Source organism: Ictidomys tridecemlineatus, chromosome X, assembly GCF_052094955.1.
Source record: "Ictidomys tridecemlineatus isolate mIctTri1 chromosome X, mIctTri1.hap1, whole genome shotgun sequence".
Classification (NCBI taxonomy): Eukaryota; Metazoa; Chordata; class Mammalia; order Rodentia; family Sciuridae; genus Ictidomys; species Ictidomys tridecemlineatus.
The window spans coordinates 1,562,456-1,590,418 of NC_135493.1; the positions used below are offsets into that span (position 1 = coordinate 1,562,456).

The 27,963-nt window shown below is 38.5% G+C and overlaps 1 protein-coding gene and 1 long non-coding RNA gene across 2 annotated transcripts in view; both read left to right on the forward strand.

Annotated features, from left to right (window-relative positions):
• Mecp2 (methyl-CpG binding protein 2) overlaps positions 1-27,963 on the forward strand; it is a 68,652-nt gene that overhangs the window by 5,088 nt on the left and 35,601 nt on the right. The gene's annotated exons all lie outside the window — the stretch shown is intronic.
• LOC144371659 (uncharacterized) lies at positions 67-27,908 on the forward strand. The gene is made up of 2 exons (XR_013431626.1): positions 67-10,231; positions 11,295-27,908. It is a non-coding gene; the product is annotated as an uncharacterized LOC144371659 (long non-coding RNA).

Genomic DNA, 27,963 nt, shown 5'->3' on the forward strand with positions numbered 1-27,963 from the left:
TGCTTCTGTAGACCAGCTCCAACAGGATTCCATGGTAGCTGGGATGTTAGGGCTCAGGTAAGTAACCTTCCTTTTTTTTTTTTTAGTATATGTCCTGGTTTGGCCATCTGTTTTTAAAAAAAAAAAGGAAAAAAAGATATACAACTCTTGGATAGTATAAAAGTACCCCAAAGATTAAAGACATAACTGTGCCAAACTGTGCCATATAATAAAAAAAAGTCACTTCCCTGAGCCCTGAAAGGTCAGTTTGGGTAGAGTTACTTGGTAACTACAGCGTGATCTGGGGGCGGGAGTCAGATTAGAGCCGGAACTGGTGATCTGCAACTTCAGTTCACCTTGAAGCAGGTCATCTGAGCTGAGAGCACTTGTCCTGAGCTCTTCACCTGTGCTGCTGCTGTTGCCTAGCGGTCTTCAGCATGCTTCTCTGTTTGCTTTGATTTTGGGTAAATGTCTTACTGGTCAATGTTAGTGAGCTGTGGTAATGCATTTTCAGACATGGGAACTGGTGTATGGTTCCATAGAAGGACGCCCTCCTAAAAGCTGTCACAGAACAGCAGAGCCCATGGCTAGTAGCATGTGCTTCCTGCACTTTTCCCTTGGAAACTAAGGAGAACACCCAGACACACATCTGGCTCTTGGGACTCTAGAGTAGGATGAGTGCTTTTTGAAAGGCTGGGACCAAGACACGTGTTTTATCAGCTGCACTTTGGACTACTTTGGTACCATTGTGTGGATTGTAGTTTTGTAGAAATGAGTTGTTCCTTAATTTCTCAACTATCGGACTCAACATCTCAAGCTTTTTCTTTTTTGATCAGTGGTCACTCCACATTTGATATTTTGACACCTGGATTTCAAAAATTCTATGTGGTAAAACAGAATGTTTCAATTGAATTTTTCCATTTCTTTGCCTACAAAAAATGAGTTTTCACATATGCTGCATTATGATTCCAGCTGAGACCCCAAGTAGCACTTTGTTGTGTTTCTCTAGTGATTTCTGACATGTTGGTATAAAAGCTGTTGTAGATATCCATTACAAATAGCCATTTAGGTATTATACGAGGGGTTTGGAAGGAAGTAAAGAGCATCATTCTGTCTGCAAGTCCCAAATTTGGTTCCACTCCTGATCTGTAATTCAAATTGTCATTCCCCTTTACTGCTGCAGGGTGTGTTTTGGACCTGGCTGACAGGACTTTCTTTGTAATCCACATATTTATGCTGGTGGGAGTTGTATGGCTAGTACTTTGTGCATTGTCTAATAAATTGTGTGGACTAAATGTAAATATGGGCAGTGAATGGGCTTCTTCTGGTAGATGTTAGGCCTGGGGTGTGGTTTGTTTTTAACAGTCTTTTTCTCTGGTTTAAGAATGGATTTATAAAAGGCAGTGGTGACATATAAGTTTCTCCTAAGAAATGTAGAAAGGAAGAGATTTTAAAAAAAATATCTCTGATTCATTATGAATGAGAAAGACACGGCCATTTGAACTCAAAGGATAGAACTTGTCCTTGTTAGACAAAAAGTTTATATCTTATTATTTTCCTTTTTAAAGAAAGTATAAACTAATATATGCTTTTATACAAAAAGCAAACCATCTAAAAGTTTATCAAGTAAAAAAAAAAAGAAGTGCTCCCTTACTCGGCTCGTACTTCCCAGAGTAACCACTGTTAATAGCTTAATGTAGATCCTTCTTAATCTTCTAAGATTATACAAGTATGCATTTTTTGTATTTTTAGCAAATGGGATGGTATTATTACATACTTCACCTTATATATTTATCTCTGCCTCATTTCTTTTAAATATCAGTGTATTCTGGTGCCACCTTACAGTCATCCATTTCATTGTCCCTCTATTAGTTTTCCTAGCAGTTTGCTATTAAAAAATACTGTGAGATTGAACTTCCTCTTAAGTCACTCATTTTGAATAATGACTGCTAAGACTTGGAGTTGCTGGTGGGTACTGCCACATCACCTTCCCAATTGGCTATCTCAGCTCCCAAGGCAGTCTAAGAAAGTGCTATTTAAAAAATATTCTCCAAGAATTGGCTATCTATCTTTTAAATTAGTGCTCCTTGGATTATTACTGAGGCTGAGCCTCAGTAATCATTGGCCATTCGTATCTGGTCTTTGTGAATTGCTTGTTCATATTCTGTTTTCATTATTCTATCAGGATATTTCTTTTTAAATTGATATGTAAGGATTTTTTTATAGTCACTCTTAGGGTATTAATGATGTTAACTGTCAGCATGCAGATATTTTTCCTACTTTATCATGTGTCTTGATTCTGCTTTTCTTTCTGATGTACAAAATTTCTGTTTGATTTTTTTTTCCTCTTATGCTCAGAAGTTCCTTTCCTACCCTAAGAACAGGTCAATATTAACTTGTATTTTCTTTCTTCCTAAAAAAAAAAAGAAGAAGAAGAAGAAAAGGAAAGAAATAATGTTGTGCTGGGCGCAGTTCTGTCTATGATCCCAGTGGCTCAGGAGGCTGAAGCAGGAGGGTTGCAAGTTCAAAGCCAGCCTCAACAATTTAGCAAGGGCCTAAGCAATTTAGTGAGACTCTATCTCAAAATAAAAGGGCTGGGGATGTGACTCAGTAGGTAAGCCCCTCTACATTCAATCCCTGGTGCCAAAATGGTGATGACGATGATGATGATGGTGTAGTAGTACTGTATTCACACATACATATTTAATACACACAAAAGAATCATATAGGTAAATTGTGCTGTGTTTGTCCCATTTTAAAAAAATACATTTTTGTATTTAACTTTGGAATGAGATGTTGTCTAGAGCCTATTTAACCAGTTTTGTCTTAACCATTGGGTGTAACAGTCATTCACTCTTCACTTTTTTTTAATCTTATTTTTTTTTGGTGGGGTTCTTTTTTTTTTTCTTTTTTGGAATTAGATAGCAAATCCAGGACTTTGCAAATGCAAGGCAAGCACTTTGCTGCTGGACCCGACTTTGCTTTTTCAAATGTTGGCTTCTTCAGGTGAACAAAGTATCTCTTAAGCTTTTTTCTATTTTCTCTATAAAAATGCTTTTTTTCTTTTTGAATTCCTTTCTTTGTGAGGCTTGAAGGCAGGCTTGTCAGGAGACAATGGGTCATTCGCCCACAAATTTTTGAGGTACCTGCTTCAAGCTAGGGGCATTACTAAACCTTGGATGTGGCACCTTCTTCTTGACTAGGGGCAGGTGTATACTGCTTGTTCCAAAAGATTCAGCATAATAGTAGATATTCACAAAAGTATGTTTTCAATACACTGGGAAGAATCCACAGGTAGGGGTGTGTGTGTGTGTGTGTGTGTGTGAAATTCTGACAAGTTAGAGCATAAGGGTAGGCTGTGACATAAGTGGTTTGTTTTCCAACTTGTGTAATTGCAGACTGATTTTTTGCTTAGAATGATGATGATGATGATGGTAACTTTTCTATTGGTAAAATATCTCCCTGCTACCCTGTTTCCAAACATTCATTCTCTTCATGGAGGCAGCCACCATTACCATTTTCTTTAAAAATTGTGTGTGGGCTGGGGATATCTCAGTGGAAGAATATGTGCTTAGCATTTGTGAGGCCCTTTGTTTAATCCCCAGCACCAAAAATATGTGTGTGTGTATGCACACATGTATTTAAATGTTTTGGTACTGGGGATTGAACTCGGGGGCACTCAACCATTGAGCCACATCCCCAGCCATATTTTGTATTTTATTTAGAGATAGGGTCTCACTGAGTTGCTTAGCGCCTCACCATTGCTGAGGCTGGCTTTGAACCTGCAATCCTTCTGTCTCAGCCTCCCAAGCCACTGAGATTACAGGTGTGTGCCACTGCACCCAGCTGTATTTAATTTTTTAATATTTATTTTTTAATTGTAGTGGACACAATACCTTTGTTTTATTTATTTTATTTTTATATGATGCTGAGGATCAAACCCAGGGCCTCACACATGCTAGACAAGCGCTCTACCGCTGAGCCACAACCCCAGCCCTGTATTTAATTTTTATTGAGGCAATATATATGTATATAATTTCCATGTAATCATTTTAAGTGTTCATTTCAGCTGCATTAAGTGCATTCACATTGTTGTACAACCATCATCACTATCATCCTCAGAACTTTTCTTATCTTATAAAATTAAAATCCCATACCCATTACATACTAACTCTTAATTTCTCCTCTCTTCCCCCAACCCTCTGGCAACTTCTTTTTTGTGTCTCTATAAATTTAATGATTCTAGGTAACTTACATTATTGTAAGTTTTTACATATGTGTTTGTTGATTATGTGCTTATGCACATAAACAAGGATGTGTGGGAGTGCACTCTTATGCAAACTATAAAATATTGTATGTATTTGCAAATTTTGCTCTTTTTTGCTAGTGTATCTTGGAGATTGTTTGGAGTCAATTCATATAGAGCCATGTCATTCTTTTTAACTTTAGGGTTTGAATAGTTTATTATATGCTTTGTATTATAATTTATTTAACCAGTTTTCTATTGATGGGTATTTGTGTTTCTAAATTTTAAAATTTCATTAATGCTGTAGTGAACCATCTTACATATACCATTTTGCTCACAGGCAAGTGTATCTATAAGAGAACTTGCTAAAACTGTTAGGGAAAGTGGAACTTGCTGAGTCAAAGGGTATATGCATTTTAAACTTTAATAAATACTGCTAGGGCTAGGGATGTGGCTCAAGCAGTAGCGCGCTCGCCTGGCATGCTTGTGGCCCAGGTTCGATCCTCAGCACCACATACAAACAAAGATGTTGTGTCTGCCGAAAACTAGAAAATAAATATTAAAAAATTCTCTCTAAATAAATAAATAAATAAATAAATACTGCTAAACCAAGGGTAGCCTTTTAATTGCAGACTTTTAAAAAAAAAATCTTAATTTTTTAGTTGTAGTTGGACACAATACCTTTATTTTACTTATTTATTTTTATGTGGTGCTGAGGATCAAGCCCAGGGCCTCACATGTGCTAGGTGAGCGCTCTACTGCTGAGCCACAACCCCGGCCTTAATTGTAGACTTTTAATAAAAAACTGCTTATAAGAAGATAAACATACAAATTTATGACTATAGTATTATTTGTAGAGATTAGAGAGCTGATAATTAGGCTTAGGAAGAAGTGGTTTTCAGTAGTTAGCACTAGAAAACCAAACTTTGGAAGTTTCTTTTTCATCAAATGTGACCTTGTATGAGCAGGGGATTTGAGGCAAGACTTTTTTTTTTTTTTTTTTCCACTTGACGAGAAATTTCAGCTAGATGTTTGTGAATCTTGAAGAAAATGGATTATTTTTATGTTGGGGCCATTCTAAGTTGTAGCTCTGTGTGACTCCAGATTCCTTCAGCTGCTGGGCTTCTTCCTCCTTCCTATCACAGTTTGTATAAAGAGTATCCTAAAAGTATTCAGGGCCAGATCACTGTTGTTTCATTTCTCTATAACTGATGTCTTTTTCTTTTTGTGGTGCCAGGGGTTGAACCCAGGGTTGCATAACCACTGAGCCACATCCCCAGCCCCTTTTTTATACTTTATATTTAGAGACAAGGTCTCACCAAGTTGCTTAGGCCTCACTAAGTTGCTGATGCTGACTTTGAACTTGCAGTCTTCCTGCCTCAGCCTCCCAAGCTACTGGGATTATAGGCAAGCACCACCACACCCAGCAACTGTTGTACTCTTTATATTAGCAATCCTGTACTAGTTGTCAGCTACTGTGCTAGCTCCTGGGGACTATCTCTAACCCAGAAATCTGGCCTAATGGGAGGGAGGTACAGACAAGCAAATGGTCTGTACAGTGGGCCAACCTCTGTGATGAAGGCCAGTGCCACTGAGAAAGCACATTAACATTAGAAGGGATCTCACCTAGACTTGGGGAATGGGGCCAGGGAAGAGACTTCGTTGAAAAAATGAGACCTGAGACCAAACAATAAGAAACTGTCAGCTAGATCCAGGAGAAAGCATTAGTGGGGAGAGAAGTTTTGTGGAAAGATCAACTTATATAGAGGCTCACACAGGAGAGTATCTGTGGAGCTGGATTAAAGTAGTTCAGAATGTGGAGGTGAGGTAGGAGCAGCAAGCTGGGCCATGTAGAGAGGAGCATTTGTGTTTTTAGAGAGTAGTCCACAAATGTTCAGGCACTAATATACTAGGTATGCCAAGTAGGCTTCACTTTCCTTCCACACTAGATCACACTCTGAGACGTTCCCTTTGCCCCAGAAGGCAGTGACACACTCTGCCCAAATATCCTGTTCGCTTTCCATCCTGCACTCTTCTAGAAGCCATCTGCCCTTAGCAAACTTCTGTCACCTTCCCACCTCATCCATTGGACACTCCAGGTATCTTCACAGAACCTTCCATCCTTCCACTTCTGCTCCATGAGGATGGGGCTTCCCCTTCTCCAACACAGTTTGTTCTCTAATGCTTGATAGTGTCAGGCTGTGAGGAGAACAGGAGTCATCTGTGGTACTAAATGCATTGCTTAGTTTCCCTGATTTTTTTTTTTTTTTTGTAATATTGGAGATTGAACCCAGTGAGAGTGGGGCTCTACCTTTGAGCCACATCCCTGGCCCTTTTTATTTTCCATTTTGAGACAGGGTTTCACCAAGTTGCCTAGGCTGACCTCAAACCAGTCATCCTCTTGCCTCAGCCTCCTGGCAGCTAACAAGCATACATCACCACACTGGCCTTTTTTCCCCCCTGTAGTGCTGGGGATTGGACCCAGGGCCTTGAATATTCTAGGCAAGTACTGTACTGTGAGGTATGCCCTGAGTCAATTTTATTTATTGTTTTTAAGAAGATTTTCATGGTAAAGGAACTGTGTGTGAGCAAGCTTACTCCTGTCTTGTCGTGGACCAGATCTACCCTGATGAACTACTGTGGACAGCACCTCTGGAGCCTTCTCCCTGTTCCTCTGTGCTGCCTGGTCTTCCACCCTCCCTAGATCATTCCAAGGTCCTCCCCAGCCTCTAAGCTCTGCTCATGTAGCTATTGATCTTCTTTCCACCCAGACTTAGGAAATGTTAGCAGTTTGCTATATTCATGTCAGCTTTCTTTTATGGAATTCAAAAATGACAACTCCAGCTAAATTGCATCCCATGGTTGCACTCACTGCCCTGCCTCCCTAAGTAGCTCATCCCCTAAAGGTGATCGGGATACTCTCCATGCAAGGTTTGTGTTGTACATGACAATATAGACTATTATTATAGAGTATTTCTCAAATTTACAGGATGATATTCTGTATGAAACATTCTGCAACTCTTTTCTTCTGATATTTGGCTTTTGAGACTAGTTGTGTTGCCCTGAGCAGAATTTGTTCCTTCATCTAACATGTCTCCTTGTGCTATGGAAACATTTTTACAACAGAAGCCCCATCCAGAGCCCCAAGGGAGAAGGGAGAAGGGAATTGTAGAGAAACAAGGAATGGCATTGGTTTATGTTTATATCCTTTGGCCCTGTAAATCAAGAAGAACATATTTTATTTCTCTATGTTTGTGAAAGATTTACACACACACACACACACACACACACACACACACACAAAGGTGTTTATTTCTAGACTGATAGGGCAGAGCAAAGGTTTTATTTTTAGTTTTGAATAAAAGCAAAGCATGCATCTGAGATATGTCCATTTCCCTTGTCTTTATCTCCTTTGCGACATTCTACATTGCTGCTAAAACATGAACACTTTCCAGCATGAGCTTACTTTCTACGTGTGAATTGTTTTTGGAAAACATTAAAACATTTTGTTTTCTCTGGGGCTTCTATTGGTACATAACTTTTTTCCTTGAAATCAAATTTCATTTATTAAAAAGAAATACATACAAATATACTAATGTTCTTTATTTGCCTAGTCAGCAGAGGTTGCTCAGCTGTGTTCAATTCTTGATAATCCTAACTTCTCATTAATTTGTACTAACGAAGTAGGTGTCTTTTATATATAAATAAATTTAACATACCAAACTACTAGGGGAAAAATATGTTGCTTAAGGTATGTAAGTTTGATATTACTTTTATAAAGTGTATTTAAAAATTTTCTACATAATTAGTAACTTATTTGTAAAAAATAAATTTCCGTGTTTCTGGTATTTGTGTTTTTGTAAACAGCAGAAAGTATTAATCCATATTAAGTACTAATTTGCTCTAATATTTTCAGCTGTTTTTGAAATTAGACTTGGCAATAAAATAGACAAATGTCTGCAGTTGTGACAGTTTGTCTTTTTGTTCTGTTTAACTCCAGGATAAATAATTGCAGTGATTTTTTTTCTAGGTTTGGAAGATCTTGGTAATGATTAAAATAACTATGGAAAGTTGAAAGTATTTTTTAAGGTGGTATTACTATTTTTAAAAATGTTAATGTAGCTTGTAAGCAACTGTGTAAAATTTCTTAGTCATTCTACCAGGTTAAGACAAATAAACAGAAACAATATTTATTTATTTATGTACTGAGGAGTGAACCCAGGGATGCTCTACATCTGAGTTACGTCCTAGTCTTTTTTATTTTATTTTTGAGACAGGGTCTCACTGAGTTGCTGAGGGTCTTGCTAAGTTGCTGAGACTGACCTCAAACTTGTCATTCTCCTGCCTCTGCCTCCTGGGTCACTGGGATTACAGGTGTGCACCACCGTGCCCACAAGCTCTTTATTTTTATTATACAAGTGAAACATTATTGTAGGAAACGAAGTGCATATAGGCACAAAAACAAAAAAAGATCATAATCATTGATGATTATGCCCTACAAAGAAAACTCTTTAAAGTTTATATCTTTTAGGGCTGGGGAAGTAACACAGTGGTAGAGGGCACACCTAGTATGTGGGAGGTCCTGGGTTTGATTGATTCCCAGCAATGCAAAAATAATTATTTCTAGACCAAGGGTTTTGATTCTGGGAGTTTCAAATTCAGGGTTTGTGACCTTTGTTGGAAAAAAGACTCCATTTTTATTTTCACTGACAGTTATAGGCAACAAACCATGGTAGCATTAGGACTACCTATGGGCTGGGGATGTAGCTCAGTGGTAGAACATATGCTTAGCATGTACAAGGCCCAGGATTTAATCCCCAGCATCAAAAAGAAAAAAAAAAAAAGGACATGTGACTGTCACCAATAGAGATCAAAGGTGCTTTTATATTATAGTTGTTACAGATATTTTGAAATAGCATATGTTGTCATTACTATTTCAAACTTTAACCCTAATAGCTACCCTACATCTGGTTATTTAATAGTTTACTAAAGAAGCATATATTCTACCATTAATTCTTTTTTTTTAAAATTTGAGACGGGGTGTTGCTAAGTTGTCCAAACTGGCCTTCACGTACAATCCTCCTACCTCAACCTCTGAGTAGCTTGGATTAACAGGCATGCGCCACCACACCCAGCTGTAGCATTCTTAATTAATCATTAATCAGTTTCTAATCATTTTATTTTATGCATTTTAAAACTTTTTCTGAGGCAGGATCCAAAAGGCAAAAGAGTTAATGACAGAAAAAGTTTAAGAACACTTGTTCTGTACATTGTACTGTGCAATTATGAAACATCACTCAACTAGTGAGTTGCATAGGGGAAAGCACAGTTACAATAAAAGGAGACAAAGTGGCATGTAAAGTTTAGTTCATCTTAATTATACCCAACATTTATGAACACATATAGTGTTTTGCAAAGTATAACAACTAAAACTGTATAAAAGACTACTTACTACCACATAAATTGCTTGATGATTAATAGCCCCAAATTTATCCTTGGTGTTGGTATTTTAAATATTCTTCTGGTTTTCCTTCTCTACCTGTGTACATGCACTTACTGTTTTAGGTGAGTGGGATCATATAATATTTTCTCTGTAACTTTAATTCTTTCCTCAAGATTATGTTGTAGATATTTCTGCATGCTAGTAAAAATGTATTTCTGTAATAATTTTATCCCTAAACTGAAGATAACTTAATTGCATGCATAACATGAATTTGGTAGTTAAGTTTTCCAGGAAATACAGAAAGAGGAAAAGTAAAAGTCAATAAATCTGCCATCTATAGAAAGATAATGTCTGGATAAAGTTTTTACACCATCATTTTTAATCACCACATTGTATGATTGTGCCTAAAGGGCATTTCCGTTGTTTCTGCAATCATTGCTGAATGATATATGTCTGTGAGCCTATGGTTCCAATTCTGTTTACACCCAGACCTCTCTCTTGAGCTCCACATTTGATGGCCCCTTCAGCATCCACTGGAGTTGCTCACAGCCATCTTAAATTTAGTAAGTCCCAGACAGAGTTCTTGATTTTCCCCCCTTCAAACTTATTCCTCCTCTCTTCTCCATTTTAGTAAATAGCATCAACATCCTCCCAGTTACTTGATCCAAAATTCTAAGAGTCATACTTAATTCTGCTCTTTTCCTTCCTCATCCTTTAATCCAGTAACAAGTCCTGTGAGACCATCCTCTTCTCACCTTTTCTATTACCAGGACTTCATTCAGTCCAAGCCACAAGCCACAAGTCACCTCTCAGATACAGCAGGACTTTGGATGATTTTGAACAGCTTCATCACTGACATCCTTATGAGGCATTACATGTTTCATAAATCTGTTTGTTATACTAATTCTAAATGATGGACTTGTTACACATATAGTATCTTTTTCATATAGCCAATAGAATTCAATTAGGTGCTGCTGAGTTCCATGCTAGCTCCATTTTGAAGGATATGCAGTACATGAAACTATCATATATTCATTCATTTCACAAGGGATTGAGGTATCTATAGTTACCCCAGGCATTGTCTTAGGCAAAGGATGGGGTGATTTAGACAGATTTGGTACCTTTCCTCCTGGAACTTGAGTTTGGTAGCAGAGAAAAACTTTATATAATCACACAGTATTTCAGTGCTTGGAAGGATAAGTTTGTGGCCAGAGCTCACTGTGATCCTGTATAATGGGGAACAGCTCATCCTTAGGAGGATTGAGGAAATCTCTAAAGTGGCAATGCCAAAGCTGGGAACCAAGGGTTGAGCAGAAATGAGAAAGATGCAGAGTGGAGGATGGCTTTTCATGTGGAAAAGAACATGTTAACTACTTGAAGTTAAATAGGATGGTTTAATTTATAGTACCTTGCCACATTGACATCATATTCTCATTATTCTGTAACTTTGGGTGGTGTTTCTTGTTCTATCAGGTTTAGTTCATAGGTCAATACCTCTCAGTGTAAGGTGAGGATGTTAATGACCCAACTTTTCCTGTGACTTTCCTTCCCCAACTTCTACCTTTTAAAAGCTATACTGCACCATATCCATTTTAAAATTTTTAACATTTGTATTTTGCTCTGCAGCCACAGCCAAAGTTAATTCTGAAGTTAAAAATAAGTCACCATCATTTACATTATCACAGGTATGTGAATATTGTTCATGACAAGGCCAAGTAATGAATGCTAGGATTGCCTTTCCTTCTTTATAGGTCTGGACCACTCAGAGGAGAACGACCAATCAAGGTCAAATGGATTCTCTTTTCTTAGACCCATCCTTGCCAGGATTTAATCTGCTTCACATTCGAACCTTGGCTTTCTTACATAGCTTTTTTTTTTCCCACCATTTCTTTTTTCTTTTTTTGTTTTTAAGAGAGAGAGAGAGAGAATCTTTTAATATTTATTTTTTTTTTTAGTTCTCGGCAGACACAACATCTTTGTTTGTATGTAGTGCTGAGGATCGAACCCGAGCCGCACGCATGCCAGGCGAGCGCACTACCGCTTGAGCCACATCCCCAGCCCCTTCCCACCATTTCTGATTGTTGTCTTCTTTCTTTAATATTCTTTGATCTTGTTGTAAAATCCTCTTAGTCATGCTGTTTATTTCCTATGATTCTGCTCCCCACCAAAGGCATTCCTCTCAGAATTCTCTGTTCTCCTCCTACAGTCTGAAGTATTTGCTCTTTAAGGTTGCACACACCTGCCTCCTGTATCTTACCTTCATTGTGCTCTCAGGTTGTAGCCCCTGTGTCCCAGAACCTATATCATTTTATTTGATTTACTCCCTTGTTTTCTGGCATACATTCTTAAATAACTTATTAAGATAGGATGCTTGAGGAGTAAACTGTAGTAGACACTTTTGTAATTTATCCCATATCCATTCCCTATTTACCCATTCCTAATGGATCCCTGATATTATTCACCTTTGCCTTATTCCCAACTTCATAAAGCACTCCTTAAGTCATTATATTGAATTCCCTTGAGAGTAATTATTCATCAAGGCTGGACATATAATCTAAATTGGTCCATTCAGACTAAAGGGAAGAGCTTTAATGGAACATTTAGGGAGGACCTTTCTCATTCTCTCACTGGAGCAAATAACATGCTGCTGGTAGTTCTTCTATAACCTCAGACTGAGGGACCAACTTTGAAGAAAATGTTTACTTGCTAAGGATGGTGGAGCAGAAAGTCAACAGGAAGAACCTGAGTATTGCTCCCATTGTTTAGCTACTGATTGTGCTGAGGCTGGCCTATCTCTAAACTAGCAGTTTTGTGAGAGAGTAAAATTTCTTATTGTATAAGCCAGTTTGAGTCAGCTTTTCTGTTACTTGCAGCCAAAAACCTCATAGTAGATAGGTCTTCTGAGTCATTTCGTATCTAAAATACAATACGTTTACTTTATTTATTTATTTATATGTGGTGCTGAGAATTGAACCCCTTACACTTGATGGGTTGAGTATAGAATTCCAAGACAAAAATCATCCCCTTCTATCTTTGGAAACATTTTCCCTTTTTTCTTTCTAGCATACACAGATATGAATAAAACAAATGCTTGATGCCACTCTGATTATGGTTCTTTTGTAGATGGGCCTTCATTTCCCTTTACTTCCCTAATTTTTTTTTTTTTTGGAAGTACTGGGGATTGAACCCAGGGGGATCTAACACTGAACTGCATCCCCAGTCCTTTTGTTATATTTTATTTTGAGGCAGGATCTCACTAAATTGCCCAGGCTGGCATTGAACTTGGAATCCTCCTGCCTGAACCTCCCAGGTTGCTGGGATTACAGGAGTACCCATCATATCCTGCTTCTCTTTTTCTTTGGTGCCCTGAAATTTCATGAGGGTATATCTAGAATTGTCTTTTTCATTCATTGTTGTGGGGTCATTCAATGAGAACACTTTGTCTATTTTCAGCTTTTTTTAATATTTATTTTTTAGTTGTAGGTGGACACAGTACGTTTATTTTATTTGTTTATATGTGGTGCTGAGAATTGAACCCAGGGCCTCACACGTGCACAGCGAGCGCTCTACCACTGAGCCACAACCCCAGCCCTATTTTCAGCTTTTTTTTTAAATTCTATTCTTTCATTTTAAATTTTGGACCATATATATTTATCTTCTGTCTCAATCATCATGTCATATTTTCCTTTGTTTCTTTGCTCAGAATTTTGGGTGATCTCTTTATCTTCTGTCCCTCTATAAAATTCTTTATTTCAGCCAAACTAGTTTTCTAACTTACTCTGAAGTCTGTATGCCTGCTATATAGATTTGACAGTTAACATTCGCATATTTGTCTTGTCTGTATAGATAGGTATGTTTTTATCAGACGCCCACTCCAAATTCAAATTCCCCCCAAATGTCTCTCTTAGCCATTTTTTGGGAGATACTACTACAAAGCAATGTGGTTTATGTATTGCTTTGAGTATGCCTCCTTTGTGTCTTTTACCAAGAACAACCTTCCCACCTCACTTGTGGAATTGACTTTTTAAAAATTTGTTCTTTTTATATAGAGAGAGTGTATTTTGACATATCGTGCATACATGGAGTATAACTTATTCTAATTAGGATCCCATTCTTGTGGTTGTACATGATGTGGAGTTTCACTGTGGTGTATTCATATATGAACATAGGGAAGTTATGTCCAATGCATTCTACTGTCTTTCCTACTCCCACTCTCCCTCCCTTCCCTTCATTCCTCTTTGTCTAATCCAATAGACTTTTATTCTTCACTCCCCGTTATTGTGTGTTAGCATACACATATCAGAGAGAGCATTCAGCCTTTGGTTGTTTGGGACTGGTTTATTTCACTTAGCATGATAATCTCAAATTCCACCCATTTACTGGCAAATGCTATAATTTCATTCTTCTTTCTGGCTGAGTAATATTACATTGTGTATATTCACCACATTTTATTTATCCATTTATCTGTTGAAGGGCACAGGTTGGTTTCACATCTTTGCTGTTGTGAATTGAGCTACTATAACATTGATATGGCTGTGTCACCTTATTATGCTGATTTTAAGTCCCACCAAGGAGTGGGATAACTGGGTCAAATGGTGGTTTCATTCCAAGTTTTCTGAGGAATCTCCATACTGCTTTCCAGAGTGGTTGCACCAATTTGAAATCCCACCAGCAGTGTATGAATGAACTCTTTTCCCCACATCTTCACCAACATTTATTGTTATTTGTGTTCTTTATAATTGCCATTCTGACTAGAGTGTGATGGAATCTCAGTGTAATTTTAATTTGCATTTCTCTAATTTCTAGAGATGTTCTTCTGTAAAGAGCCTATTCAGTTCCTTTGCCCATTTATTGATTGGGTTATTTATTTTTCTGGTGCTAAGTTTTTTTAGTTCTTTGTATATCCTGGGGATTAATGCTCTATCAGAGATACAGATAGCAAAGATTTTCTCCCATTCTGTAGGCTCTCTCTTTAGGCTCTTGATTGTTTGCTTTGAAGAAGCTTTTTAGTTTAACACCATCCCATTTATTGATTCTTGATTTTATTTCTTGCACTTCAGGAGTCTTGTTGAAGAAGTCAGTTCCTAAGCCTACATGATGGAGTGTTTGGCCTACATTTTGTTCTAATAAGTACAAGGTCTCTCTGGTCTAATGCCTAGGTCCTTGATCCACTTTGAGTTGAGTTTTGCACAGGGTGAGAGAAAGGGGTCTAATTTCATTTTTCTACATATGGATTTTTAGTTTTCTACCACCATTTGTTGAAGAGGCTATCTTTTCTCCAATGTATATTTACGGTGCCTTTGTCTAGTGTGAGATAACTGTATTTATGTAGGTTTGTCTCTATGTCTTCTATTCTATTGGTCTTCATTTCTGTTTTGGTGCCATATTTGTTACTATTGCTCTGTAGTATAATTTAAGGTCTGGTATAGTGATGCCACCTGCTTCACTCTTCCTGCTAAGGATTGCTTGAGCTATTCTGGGTCTTTTATTTTTCCAGATGAATTTCATGATTGCTTTTTCTATTTCTATGAGGAATGTCAATGGGATTTTGATTGGAATTGCATTAAATCTGTATAGTGCTTTTGGCCATTTTGACTATTAATTCTGCCTATTCAAGAGCAAGGTAGATCTTTCCATCTTCTAAGATCTTCTTCGAATTCATTAGTGTTCTGTAGTTTGGAATTGACTTTTTTGAAACAGTTGGCCCAGTTGTCCTTTAGAAGGCCCATATTATAAATGGGGTTAGATGTCTCTCATGATGTAATTTAAATCATTTATTCCTTATGTTAATTGTGAATGAGAAGTCAGACCCACAGACTTGTTTAGGTTAAACATTTTGGCCCAGACCCAGAATATTGCACAGGCAGCACTGTTGTACTTCATCCTGCATCAGATCAGGAGGGACCTGATGGCTGGTTATCCTGTGGTTCATGATGCTGTGTTTTACCAGTTGGTTAAAAAGAAGGTGACTGCCAAATCTTTCTATTCTAAGTGTTGATTTTTCCTGTTGTAATTAGTAAATCTGTGATGTGATAGTTTGGCTGTCTACAAATATGCTATTGCCCAACAACTATTTCACTTAATGATTTTAGCATTCATTAATAATCCCTGCCTGAATCCATTATTTCATTAGAGGTTTTCTTTTCTCTTTTTTAATAAAGGGAGGGCTGGGGATGTGCCTCAAGTGGTAGCGCGCTCGCCTGGCATGCGTGTGGCCCGGGTTCAATCCTCAGCACCACATACCAACAAAGATGTTATGCCTGCAGAAAACTAAAAAATAAATATTAAAAATTCTCTCTCTCTCTCTCTCCCCCTCTCTCTCTTTAAAAAAATTTAATAAAGGGAAGTGTTTTATTTATTTAGTAACTGGGGATTGAACCTTGGAATGCTTTACCACTGAGCTCCATCCCTATCCCTTTTTATTTTTTTTAATTTTGAGACAGGGTGTCACTAAGTTGTTTAAATTGCCAAAACTGTCTTCAAATTTTCGATCACCCTATCCCAGCCTCCTGAGTCACTGGGATTATAGGTATGTAGCTTTTTCTAGTTCTGTCATTTCTCTATTGGCATTCCTATGTAAAGACTTTCCGCAGTTGGGCCTAATGGCACATGCCTATATTCCCAGCTACTTGAGAGACTAAGGCAGGATGGCAAGTTCAAGGCCAGCCTGTGCAATTTAGCAACACCCTGCATCAAAATGAAAAATTGAAAAAGAGCTGAGGATGTAGCTCAGTGGTAGATTACTTGCCTAGCATGTGCAACTACTCGGTTCAACCTCCAATAATACAAAAAGATAAAAATTAAAAATTTTATTATCAAGTAAGGAAGAACTGTATTTTTTCCCTACAAAGAGTATAGATGTTTAATCTTTGCCTTTAATTTCTAAGTTAATTACTAAATTTTAGAATGCATTAAGTGTAAAAATCACCTCAAATGGTAACAGAATATTGTTCTTATGCTTTTTCTCTCAAGTTAGTGTTGACTTACGGAGTTTTGGTTATGAAATATTTTAGAATTCAGATACATTCATTCTTTTGTGATCAAGTTATTTCAAACTTGGTCAGTAAGAGTCCCTTCATGATGCTACTGGTGTTTTCTTAGCATATTCTCATTGAGCCTTCTTGGCACAAAATATTCTATCCCAATGTGTGTGCTTCCTTTGCCAGAATTGATTCCAAAGAACTCTGATTCCCTTTAGTGGGAAATAGTATTTATAACCCAAGATGTGGATTCTTATGGGGTGGCATCACTTCTAGGACCTTTTAGTGGACAGAGCTAGAAAATATTTTAAACTTTTTAAGAGTCACAAATACATGGCGATAATTTCAAAGACAATTTAACATTACTGGGTTCTTTAACTTTTATCTTTACATTCTTGATTGGAGGGGTACTAGGGATTGAACTCGGGGGCACTCGACCACTGAGCCCCATCCCCAGCCCTATTTTGTATTTTATTTAGAGACAGGGTCTCACTGAATAGCTTAGTGCCTTGCAGTTGCTGAGGCTGGCTTTGAATTTGCGATCCTCATGCCTCAGACTCCCAAAGCCACTGGGATTACAGGGGTGCACCACTGTGCCCAAAACATATATTTAAAAAAAAAAACATATCTTTTTTTTTTAACACTAAAAATGTTGATTCCTAATACTATTAACATGGTTACTTATTTGCTTTATTTTGTAATGATTATAAAATAAACCAAAATTATAACAATATTGAGAGTAAAAATGTTGAAGTTTAAGATTGCTGTCACTAGGGAATAGCTTATTAAGGATGTAAAATCAAGAGTACTAGGTCCAAAAGTCACTGGAGGATTTGCTTTTTTGGTAGTGATGAGGTAACTCATTTTGGATTATCCCTCTGTCAGGAAGTTTAAAACTCTGGATAAAAATTTTTAAAAACCAGCAACTTAAAGGCACTAGAAAGTGATTAAAGGCACACAAAAAGTAGGATAAAGTTTATAGTTGGAAGAAGGGAACTGCATTGGGCAAATTTCCTTATAGTGATTTTTTACCAGACACATGTCCAGTCAGTGCTGCAAGGAGGATAAGACTTAGAAATCTTCAGTTTTAGGGTTGAGAAATCATAGAGTAGATTTCGGAACAACTACAGCAAGCTAGAAATTGAGGTGCGGTAGAATCCTGGAAAGCATTATCTAACACTGGCAAAGGGCCCAAGTTCTTCATATAGACTCTGTTGAATTCCAGCTAAGGCAAAAGAATTGAATAGAGATTTCAACTGCTGCCTACCATAGGGAAGACAGTTTGGAGTTTGAGTTCACCCAAATTAACTGGTAAGATAAAAAATCAGGACAGGCACAGTAGCATACACCTGTAATCCCTGCCACTTGGAAGGCTGAGACAGGAGGATCATGAATTCAAAGCCAACCTCAGCATAAGTGAGGCACTAAGCCACTCAGTGAGACCCTCTCTCTGAATAAAATACAAAATAGGGCTGGGGTTGAGGCTCACTGGTCAAGTGCCCCTGAGTTCAATCCCTCTACCCCCCCCAAAGAAAGATAAAAATTAATAAAACTTCATTGAATCCAAAGTCTGACATTGTAGTACTCACAATATCTAGCCATTCAAAGAAATAGGAAAATGTGACCAGAGCAGGGGTTAGCAATTTTTGTTTCATAACCAGTAACTATTTTAGGTTTTGTGGGCCATAATGGTCTCCGTTGCAACTACAAAACTCTGCTGTTGTAGTGCAAAAGCCACCATAGACAATATGTAAGGGAAATTATAGCTGTATTCAAAATTAAACTTTATTAACAAAACATGCAGATTTGCCCTGTAGGCCATACTTTGACCACCTCTGTTCAAAAGAAGAGATAATTAATGGGAGACCTACCCAAGGTGACCTGGATGTTTTACTCCACAGAGAAGGATTTTAAAGTAGCTGTTAGTAGGAAGTAAAAGAAAATGTGCTTTTAATGAAAGAAGAAATCATCAGTCCTAAATCTGTTCACATCAGTAATTACATAAAGCATAAACAGAATAAACATTTCAGTTAAGAGGCATAGATTGTAGACTAGAAAGCAAAACTGAGCTATGTGTTGTCTATAAGATAAGTGTTGTAATATTAACTGCATTACTGTGTAGAAAAATAATAGGATGAGAAAAGATACACCATGTAAATAGCTAGCATGGAAAAGCTAGAGAGGCAATACTAATATGGGAAAAATGCAGACTTCATGACAAAGGATTTTGCCAGAGATGAACACATTTTGTAACAATGAAATGGTAAGTTCTTTAGGAAGATTTAATAGTCAGAAATGTATATGTGCCTAATTATAAATCTGGAAATACATGAAGAAAAAATGGGCAAAATTGAAGAGGGAAATAAATCCATAATCATATTACTTAGCAATTGTAACACCCTTCTCAGTAATTGATAGAACTGGACCAATAAATCAATAAGGACATAAAAGATCAGAACATTACCAGACACCTTTGACATAGTATGCATATGTAGAATAATATACTCAGTATCTACAGAATACACATCCTTTCCAAGGGTAAGTGGTATTGTTCAACAATATATCATTTGCTAGACCATAAAAAAAGTCTTGGTAAATTTCAGAAGTTTGAAATTCTACAGATTATGTTCTCTGGTAAAAATGAAATAGAATTAGAAATCAGAACAATATGGACGAGCATGGTCGTCCACGCCTGTAATCCCAGTGGCTCGGGAGGCTAAGGCAGGAGGATTGGGTCCAAAGCCAGCCTCAGCAATTTAGCAAGACCCTAAGCAACTCAGTGAGACCCTGTCTCTAAATAAAAAATAAAAAGGGCTTGGGTGTGGCTCAATGGTTAAGCACCCCTGAGTTCAATCTCCAGTACTAAAAAAAGAAATCATAACAATATGGTGTAGAAAAAGCCCCAAATATTTAAAAATTAGGGCTGGGGATGTAGCTAGGTGATAGAGTGCTTGCCTAGCAAGCACAAGGCCCTGGGTTCCATCCTGAGCACCACAAAAAACAGTGACTTGGTGAAACAAACAAACAAATAAATAAATGTAAATTTTTAAATTAACACATTTCTAAATAACCTAGGAGTCAAAGAAGAAATTATAAGAAAAAATAGATGATTTAAAAGGATTATTAATTATAATGAAAACTATAAGATTTGTACATCTGAAGTATTGCTTGGAGGGAAATCTGTAGCTTTAGGTGCATTTGTTAGAAAAGAATTATAAAATGATCTTAAGGTTCTGCCTTAACAAGCTAGGAAAAGAAGAATAAAGGAAACCCAAAGCAGGTAGAGGAAAGGAAGGAAGTGATAAAGGTAAGAGCAGAAATCAGTGAGTTAGAAAATTTTAAAAAGGCAAAAATTGATTGTTTGACTGTCTCCACAATTTTCTAGCTTACTAATTAAGGTAGAAAGAGAAGCACATAAGTTACCAATTTTAAGCATAAAAGAGGATATTACTAAAGACCTTAAGCTGTTTTAAAACAATCATAAGGGAATATTATAAACAACTGAAGTTGACAACTTGTATGAAATGAACAAATTCCTTGAAAAATAGGTCTTACTAAGACTTGCTCAAACTTAACCTGAAAAATAAAAATATTAGCATTTTACCTAGTAGAGATTTAGTATATAATCTTCCCACAAAGAAAACTCAAAAGAGGCCCAGATTATTTCACTGGTAAATTAACATCACTCTCACATAACATAAACTTTTAGAAAATAGAGGGTGACGGGCTGAGGTTGTAGCTCAGTAGTAGGGTAAAAAAAAAAAGGGTTGCTAATAATATACAGCTTGTTTAAGATGGGAAGATTTCTTGAGCTCACACATTCAAGACCAGCCAGGACAGTATAGTGATATCCTGTCTCAAAAACAAAGCACAGAAATCAACAACAACATCAAAAAAAAAAACCTCTCAGGAATAAACGTGAATTTCTTCATCTTGTAAAATGCATGTATGAAAGATAAAGATAGATCATAGTTAATAGTGAAATACTGAGGCTATTACCCCTAAAATGAGGAAAAAGGCAAAGATGTCCACTTTACCCTTCTATTCAACATTGTAATGGAGTTTCTAACCAATATCATAAGGCAAGAAGAAGGTGTACAAGGCATTAGTATTGAAAGGAGATTTTAAAAAGAAAATAAATAAAGCTTTCTATTTGCAGGCAATATAGAGAATGTAAGTGACTCTATTAAGGGCTATTAAAAAAGAAAGAACCTATTAGAACTAAAAAAAAAATGAATTCAGCCAGGTTTCAGGGTATAAGTTAGTATACAAAAACTAATTGGAAGTGAGGCTTGGTGGTACATGCCTGTAATCTCAGTGGCTCAAGAGGCTGAGGCAGGAGGATCACAAGTTCAAAGCCAGCCTCAGCAACTTAGTGAGACCCTGTCTCAAAACAAAAAGGGCTGGGCATGTAGCTCAGTGGTAAAGCACCCCTGAGTTCAATCCCCAGTACCAAACAAAAAACTCTGGGAAAAAAAAAAACTTTTGCAAATGACTTAAAAAATTGGTAATGATAAGATGGATGATACCTGTGTACAGTGAGGCATACAAAAGTTTTTTGTTTTACTATTTTAATAAAACATAAACCAATGCATGAGTGCTAGTGCTAAAATTCTAAATCAGAGAACTGGAAAACTGCTACTGTGGGTCTTAATTTTAATGATCAGGGTTTTTTCCCCCTTTTCTCTTATCTTTCCTTTAGAAAACCTTAGCAAAGACTAACCTTAGAAACTTAGGTAAAACACAAGCTAAGGCAGTATGTACTGGAGAAGACATGTAATATTTTTAAATAAAAATTTTGTTGTGATGAGGACCAGAGAAATAAGGGTGGGGTGGAGAGAGAGATGGGATTGCAAAGGGTATTTTTTCAAGTGGCTGTAAAAGCATGTTTGCATCCCTTTGGGAAAGGACCCCCAGAGAATGCAGCACAAGGAGGAAGAAATGGGGAAGCAGAGAAGCAGAGGCCTGGCATGGAGAGGGGAGGTGGCATCCAGAGTGGCCTTAGAGGAGGCTGCTCTTGGGGTAGACACTTCTTTTTGTTAAAGACAGGTCTCAGGAGTCTACTGAGAATTAGAGCTTGAGTAGAAGTTGGTGAGATTGAGGGGCATCCAGAACAAAGAATCCCATACTGAGTGGCTTATCTCCAATAGCAGTGTATTCTCCCATAGTAGTGGGGGCCAGCAGTCTGAAATCAAGATGCTGCAGGGCCCACTCCCTCTTAAGGTGCTAGCAGGGTATCCTTTCTTGCCTCTTTCAGCTTCTGGTGGTTGCCTGACAGTCCTAGATTTTTGTTGGCTTATGGCCACATCACCAAGTCTGCTTTATCACGTTGCCTTCTCCTGCTGTCTTTGTCAACTTCTCTGGACACCTGTCACTGCATTAGGACCCACCCTAAATCCAAAATGATGTCATCTCAGCATACTTCAGTTAATTAGATCAGCAAAGACCTTTCTTCCAAGTAAGGTCCTGTTCACCATCTGGGGCTTAATATGTGAGCATACCTTTTGGGGGCCACCGTTGAAGCCACTTCAAAGGCTATCTGACTCTACAACAGAAGGGCCCAAGGACCAGAGGCTCCATAGGACCATTGTTTCACTGTACCCCAGGTTGTAAGCACATGAGACAGTGGCAGTCAGTCTGACTCCATATAGCATGGTAGACTTAATGAAATACTTGTCATAAATAGTCTTCACTGTAACACCCAAATGGTTAACTTCTGGTTTTCAGTGGTGATATTGGGCTCTTTTCTGGTTGCCATATTTCAACAGCTGTAAAGAGGATAACTCTTGCTATTCACTGGAAAGTTTGTGTAGTTAAAAATCAGATATTACTATCATATGTACATACATGATTACATGACCAATGTAATTCTACATTGTGTACAACCAGAAGAATGAGAAATTATATTCTATGTAAGTATAGTATGTTAAAATACATTCTACTATCATGTATAACTAATTAGAATAATTAAAAAATCAAGTATTCACTTCAGTCCACTCATACTTCTCTGTTCCTTGTTCTATGGCTAGACATGGAAACAAAACTTTAAAAAGTGAAAGTGCTTATAATTATACTTTTTTAGACCTTTATTTTATTTATTTTTATGTGGTGCTGAGGATCAAACCCAGTGCCTCACACTTATGAAGCAAGTGTCTACCACTGAGCCACAACCCCAACCCTTTATTTTTTATTTTGAGATAAGATCTTGCTAATGGGCCTCAGCCTCCTGAGCCACTGGGATTACAGGCGTGTGCCACCATGCCTGGCCAACAATTACACTCTTAAAGTCAACTTTTAAAGATGTTTATGTTCTGAAGACTAGCCACTTCTCTCTTTTTTAAATATTTTTTTTAGTTGTAGATGGACACAATACCTTTATTTTGTTTATTTATTTTTTTATGTGTGGCCAGGATTGAACCCACTGCCTCATACATACTTGGCAAGCGCTCTACCACTGAGCCACAACCCCAACCCCTAGCCACTTCTTTTTACTTTCTCAAAGTCAGAAAACATTCCCAGTGTCTAGTGCTGGTGCCAAAAATTTAGCCTTAATAATTTCACCTATTTTGTCATCTGCAAAAGCCGAGATCCTCCTATATTTCTAGCTCACTACCTCTAGTACTCAGCTCAATATTCCTTCTCTCAAATGCACTTAGAATTCATTTTTTATTCCATTTTTTCCTCTGGCCTTTCCTTCCATATATCCTTACCCATCTCCTTCCCAGCCCCAACCCTGGTAAAATTTAGTCATCTAACAGCCCAGGTTTACTCCACACAAAACTGAATATGCACCCCCCTCCATTTTAATATAGTATAGATGAACCTCATGCTGCATGGTCTTTGCCTACCCCCATTCAGCTGTAACACCTCCTTGCAGCTGATAGCCAGGTTCTTAGTTCCCAGAGAGCAGGGAAGCAATTGGAATAGAATGTCAACAGACCAGCATCAGGCCCCCTCACTCTGCCTCCCTTCTGCCCTCAGGGATTCCCTTCACCTCCCTTCGGAGGCTTGTCTCCAGGCTTCTCCTATGTTCCTCTGAATCAGAGGTTCTCCTCCCAATTCCCTAGAAGCCTTCTCCTACTTCTCCAACCTTGACAAAAGCTGTTCTTGACCCCGCCATCCTTCTAACTTCACTGTTTTCCTTTACCAGCAAGACTTCTCCATACACCTGTCCTGAACCCTTTGCTACCATGGCTCATCCAGGCTGCTCTGTGATGTCTCCAGTGATGACCTTTGTGTTGTTAAAAACCAGTCAAGTTGTGGGGCCTACCCTGATAAACCTGTTCTTTCAAACCATAGTTTGTATTTTTTAACAATATGTGACTGAGTGTGCTTAGGTAAACACTCACCCTCACTGGACAGAAGCTCTATAGGGCAGGATTGTCCTCTTGATTCACTACATAGCACAACACCTAGAACAGAGCCTGGTGCCCTCCTCAGTCTTATCTTCACACATGATGTTGGAGGACCTTGTGGTCACACCTCTCTTCATTCTCACTCTCCAAAGTGATGTTGTCCAGACTTGGTTCCCCTCCCATTTGTAAACCACTGGCTGACCAGATCACCTGAACTCCAACTCACCCCCACCCCCTGCCAGTAAAGGCAACTCCATTCTCTTGATCCTCAGGCTAGAAACCTTGTGCTAGTTATCCATCCAATTTATCCACAAATCCTCTTCATCCTACCTACAAGATAGATACAGAATCTGATGAGTTCTCCCTACTTCCACTGCTCCGTCCTGGTCCAAGCATCCTGCCTCCCTCATTCTGTACTTGCTCCCTGAGTCTTTGTTTAGTCCTGCAATATGTGGGTCAGACTGGGGGGGTGCTCTTCTCTTTAGAACCCTCCAATGGGTTCCCTCTCATTCACAGTCCCAGCCCAAGTCTTTGCAGTGATCTCTAAGACCCAATGTGATTGCCACTCCCCTGTCACTCATCCAGCTCCTAGGCCACACTGATGTCCTTGCTCCTTTTTGGCACACCCCTACCCCAGGTGTTAACTTCTCTGCATTCTGTCTTAGGTGTTGCTCAGCTCCCTTTGTGATCTCCTTCATGCCTACTCAAGTGTCATGTTCCCAGTGTGGCCATCCCTGGATACACCCTCTGTAAATTAAATAATATTGTTTTGTGTTAAAGGCTGTCAGATGCCTTTGCAGTCTGTGGCTTCATATTTATGTAACAACATTTGTGTTTTGCCAACAGATGTACTACTTAAAGTACCCATGAGAATGGCTTCTGTGGTTTTCCCTTTCACTGGATGGAACCTTAGGAACGGATTATTGAGCAGAGGCTGACACTACCCCCAGCTCTCCAGCCCTAGAGAGTTAGCCACTCCTACTCTGGGCCCTGTCCCACCCCTGCTAGCATCTGTTGCAGCCCCTTCTGGCACATAGCTCTTCCCTAGTGGGTTATGAACTTCTTGAGGACAGAAACATAGGTGACTCCCCTGGACCTTCCCTGTGTAGGATGGCACCTGGTTCATCAAGGTACCCAGTAGCTGATAATTGAGTCCCTCCTGAATCTCCAAGAGAATAGGAAGGAGCAGGGTTTTTGGCTCATTCTTATGGAACCTGGCTTTTGTATCTAAGTATGCCTGTCACCTGTGCCTGGTATCCAAGTTCATTCAGGAGGCTTCTTCTGCTCCTTTCACTGCTGGGTAGCTGTGTTTTTTTGTTTGTTTGTTTTGCTTTGCTTTGCTTTGTTTGGTACTGGGGATTGAACTCAGGGGCACTCGACCCCTGAGCCACATCCTCAGCCCTATTTTGTATTTTATTTAGAGACAGGGTTGCTTAGCACCTCGATTTTGCTGAGGCTGGCTTTAAACTCAAGATCCTCCTACCTCAGCCTCCCAAGCCACTGGGATTACAGGTGTGTACCACTGTACGCAGTGTTGCTGTTATTTGATAGAACATTTTCTGTGCTCTGGATAATTGAATTTTCTTGGCCTCAACAATTCCAACAATGTTTTGTTTTTGTTCTGGTCAGGTTGGGAAGGACAGGAGTCTAGTGTTGTAGTAGGTGGTATGTTGTGAGATTACTTTTTAAAGTTTTTTTATATTTTGCAATGAAGCAAGTTTTCTTTGAATAAATAGTGGGAGTTTATCACATAGGAGGAGTATGTGTTATACTAAGTACATTCTGAATTATCTGGGTTTATTTATGTCTCTGGAATTCACTTACAAATAATTCAAAGGCTTTTTTTTTTTTTTTGCTAACAAAGAGAGTGAGCCTCAACTTATTTTGTCTCATTCAATGGCTTGATTTATAATGATTTGTGATAACATTTATAATGGCTTGATTTATAATGATTTGTGTAGTGAATAAACTTCACATGTAGTATGTATATCAGGTACATTTAGTTGTTGTTGGCTTCTGACCATTTTAACTGTTATGTGTTCAAAGAATCCCACACTTTGCTTATCCTGAGTAAAAGACAGGTGGACCCTAGCTTCTGCTTAGCCTAACATCAAGGTCAGGAGCTTGGTGTTTTTTCTTTTCTCTCATGTGCCTTGAGATCTGGAGGTAGGCTGTTGATGGTCCCTCAGTGTATGACTTCTGTCCTCAAGGTTCCAACCTCATGGTTGCAAAGATGCAATTGCAGCTGTAGTAATCTTATCCACCTTCCTGGGTAGGAAGAAGGAAAACGGGAGGTGCAAAAATGCACATGATGGCTCAACCTGGATATCCACTTAGTAAATTACATTACCATTTTACATCCGTCATCTTGGCTAAGGAACAAACAGCCCCAGCCGCTCAGTGACTACAACAGCAATATTTTTCTCATTTATGGACATTGGTCAGCTGCATGATAGGACACAAATCTGTCCTCCCAGCCTATCATTCTAGGATCTAGGAGAGAAAAGCAGCTGCTAGGGACAGTCTCTTCATAGGCAGAGGTCAGGTGTCCAAGAGAAGTGAACAGATACACAGAACCTTTTCTTTCCTGTCAATGAAAGGCAGACACGTGAGCAAGCCCAGAGCCAGTGGGTGGGAGGTGTGGTCTGCCCACAGTCAGCAGGCATGAAAAAAAATGATGAGCAGGCATTGTAGTCTGTTGCCATGTCATTGGCCAGACTGTAGTTCCATGGTCTGCTGGGAAGCTGGTACATATCTTGCCTTAGTTGAGTACAGGGTCCTGTTAATAAGAAAGACGGAGAAAATAGATGTATGTAGGGGTATGGGTGCTGGCATTACCTGCCATTGTTGGTGGGTATTTCCCTCTCTTACACCCTGAAACCTGGGAAGTGGCAGTACCATGGAGGCTTGGCTTAGCCCAATCTGCCTTTGGGGAATTTGACTCTTAAGGAGCAGTAAGCAGTTAATTGTGGTAGTGGCCCCTGAATCAGGAAGCCAGCAGTAGTGGCTAATGTCTAGTGGTGATGTGGCAGTGGTGTCCAAGATAGGTGTCCCAACCAGATGGTCCTTTTAAAATAATCTTGGTGGTGTTTTCAGTTGTGCAGTCTCTCTGTTCCTCCCACTTTTCTGAGCCTTCTTCCTTAATCTTCTCTCCATTACCAGATCTGCTACCCAAGATCTCCTTTGTAATTAAGTTAGCCAGAGTTCATTCTGTTGCTTGCAACCCAGTATGCAGGGTACAAACATACCTTGATGATTTTACTTCTAGTGTAGTAAATGACCTAAAGCTTTTTAGTTCTTGTAGCCTTGGAATTAAATCCCATGTCTGTCACCTGACTGGTGACTTAAACAGTCAAGTCATATTCCCTCCTTGAGCCTCAGGGTTACTCTCAATTAAATGCTGCTTTTCCATGTTGCTGAGCCTTCAGTGAGATTGTATGTGAAGTGATGGTTGTCGAAGTATTAGGAAATAGCTTGGGAAATTTTTTTTTGATTGACTGTCATTTAGATAATGGGGTAGTGATTTAGGAGTACTGATAGGCATGTCAAGGAGCCCTTCTGGAAAGGGAATGAGGAAGAGCAGGGGTAAGTCTGAAATATTTGGATTGGAAACAAAAGTTTGGTTGCAGGTTGCCATCCTGTGAATCATCCTGGGTTTAATTTCTCTGGGCAGCGGGCATGATTATATTGGGTATTCAGCAGTCATTTATTGCTAGTACATGTAGGCAAATTTTAAATTTCCTCTTCAATCTAGAGTTGAGTGCAACCATTCTCACTACCAACTTACCAATAGTAACTACTGAAAACTGAAACAAATGATATGAATAGGATATTCATAAAAGAAGAAAAACAGGTGGCCCACAGAGATAGGAAAAGAGTTCTGCCTCAATCAACTGAAAACAAAAGGGTGTCTTTTTTTCACTTACCAAATTTGTTGAAGATTAAAAAGAAAAGATCCAG